Raw genomic sequence first — 2,648 nt, 5'->3', positions numbered from 1 at the left:
TGCCAAGACACGTCGCCGGCTGATGAGAGTCCGTTGCCCGGCTTTCGCCCCTCGCGTCTGGAGCCGACTCACCCACTGTCAGACAAGCTGACTCAAACGGAGCGCCAACCTCTGCTCCCCACCATCAACAAGATCAAGGCTCTCCTGGGCAATGGTCTTAACGGAATCGACCTGGTCCGGGTCTGGATCTCCTGGCGGGTGATCCCATTGAGCCGCCGCCCCGGCTTAATGTGCGAGTACACGGGCTGAAAGGACGACCCTCAGAGACACAGCCGCAACGATCTTCCTGAAGACGTTGCAGAGGATATGACCAAGGCTCTTTTGAACGAGAGCCTGGCAGACTGCGGGAGGACCGGGTTAGCCCCCTTCTGCAAGACCAACCCAGCCCCAGCGGTAAGCCGCTGATCTGAACATCTTATTTTCTTCTGTATATAAATTTCATCTGAATCGTTTTAAGAAGTCATCATTGTACTTTTCAGGCTGATGACAAGTTCTGGCGGGTCAAATATGACCATGAGGCGGCCAAGAAGGCCAGGAAGGTGAAGAAAGCCGCCAAGAAAGCCGCCCCTCGCAAGAAAGGAAACAGGCCTACTGCTTCAGAGCTGATGCAATTAAGCGATAGCTCCGAGTCAGAGGTAACCCCTGGGCCTGTAAGTTCTTGTTGTATCTGTTGTTTATTTCTGTCCGCCTTACCAATATTTGTTCATCAACAGGACGACATCGGAGCAAGTAACCCGGTGGTTGAAGAGGTAATGTCACTTTCCTCCGACTCGGAGCCCTTGCCAAGGCTGAAAGTCCGAAGGGTAACCTGGAAAGTAAGCTTTTCACATCCTTTAGCTTATCAAGACCCTCAATTTATTTTGAAGCGACAGGTTCATGAAAGCCGGCGGCACACCCGGACCAACAAAGACACTGACCTTTCCGCCGGGTTACCTGACGCATCGAGGAAACGCCGGACCGAGGTGATCTCGAAGCTGTACCCTTTTCATCCTTTGGCAGGTGTTATACGTCAACCACTCAACTCTTCCGACTCAAATTATCAGGAAACTTCCCCCTCTTCTGGCGACTCTATGCAGTCAAGCCTGCCGGCTTTCAAGACCGTGCCCGGGTAATGCTATAGTATAATTGTATTGTCCGGAAATCGTAATACATGTGTGAATGCATAGACCACAACGTGTCCCTAGTAAGCCTCTAGTTGACTAGCTCGTTGATCAACAGATAGTCATGGTTTCCTGGCTATGGACATTGGATGTCATTGATAACGGGATCACATCATTAGGAGAATGATGTGATGGACAAGACCCAATCCTAAGCATAGCATAAAAGATCGTGTAGTTTCGTTTGCTAGAGCTTTTCCAATGTCAAGTATCTTTTCCTTAGACCATGAGATCGTGCAACTCCCGGATACCGTAGGAGTGCTTTCGGTGTGCCAAACGTCACAACGTAACTGGGTGACTATAAAGGTGCACTACGGGTATCTCTGAAAGTGTCTGTTGGGTTGGCACGGATCGAGATTGGGATTTGTCACTCCGTGTGACGGAGAGGTATCTCTGGGCCCACTCGGTAATGCATCATCATAATGAGCTCAATGTGACTAAGGCGTTAGTCACGGGATCATGCATTGCGGTACGAGTAAAGAGACTTGCCGGTAACGAGATTGAACAAGGTATTGGGATACCGATGATCGAATCTCGGGCAAGTAACATACCGATTGACAAAGGGAATTGTATACGGGATTGATTGAATCCTCGACACCGTGGTTCATCCGATGAGATCATCGTGGAACATGTGGGAGCCAACATGGGTATCCAGATCCCGCTGTTGGTTATTGACCGGAGAGGCGTCTCGGTCATGTCTGCATGTCTCCCGAACCCGTAGGGTCTACACACTTAAGGTCCGGTGACGCTAGGGTTGTAGAGATATATGTATGCGGAAACCCGAAAGTTGTTCGGAGTCCCGGATGATATCCCGGATGTCACAAGAGGTTCCGGAATGGTCCGGAGGTGAAGAATTATATATAGGAAGTCCAGTTTCGGCCACCGGGAAAGTTTTGGGGGTTATCGGTATTGTACCGGGACCACCGGAAGGGTCCCGGGGGTCCACCGGGTGGGGCCACCTGTCCCGGAGGGCCCCGTGGGCTGAAAGTGGAAGGGAACCAGCCCCTAGTGGGCTGGGGCGCCCCCCTTGGGCCTCCCCCCAGGCGCCTAGGGTTGGGAACCCTAGGGGGGGAGTTCCCCCTTGCCTTGGGGGGCAAGGCACCCCTTCCCCCCCACTTGGCCGCCGCCCCCCCTTGGATCTGATCTCCAGGGCCGGCGCCCCCCAGGGGGCCTATATAAAGGGGGGGAGGGAGGGCAGCAGACAACAGCCTTGGGCGCCTCCCTCCTCCCCTGCAACACCTCTCTCTCTCTCTCGCAGAAGCTCGGCGCAGCCCTGCCGGAGACCCGCTACATCCACCACCACGCCGTCGTGCTGCTGGATCTCCATCAACCTCTCCTCCCCCCTTGCTGGATCAAGAAGGAGGAGACGTCGCTGCACCGTACGTGTGTTGAACGCGGAGGTGCCGTCCGTTCGGCACTCGGTCATCGGTGATTTGGATCACGGCGAGTACGACTCCGTCATCCACGTTCATTGGAACGCTTCCGCTCGCG

Source organism: Aegilops tauschii, chromosome 6 (genome assembly GCF_002575655.3).
Source record: "Aegilops tauschii subsp. strangulata cultivar AL8/78 chromosome 6, Aet v6.0, whole genome shotgun sequence".
NCBI lineage: Eukaryota > Viridiplantae > Streptophyta > Magnoliopsida > Poales > Poaceae > Aegilops > Aegilops tauschii.
This window is presented reverse-complemented; position numbering follows the sequence as displayed.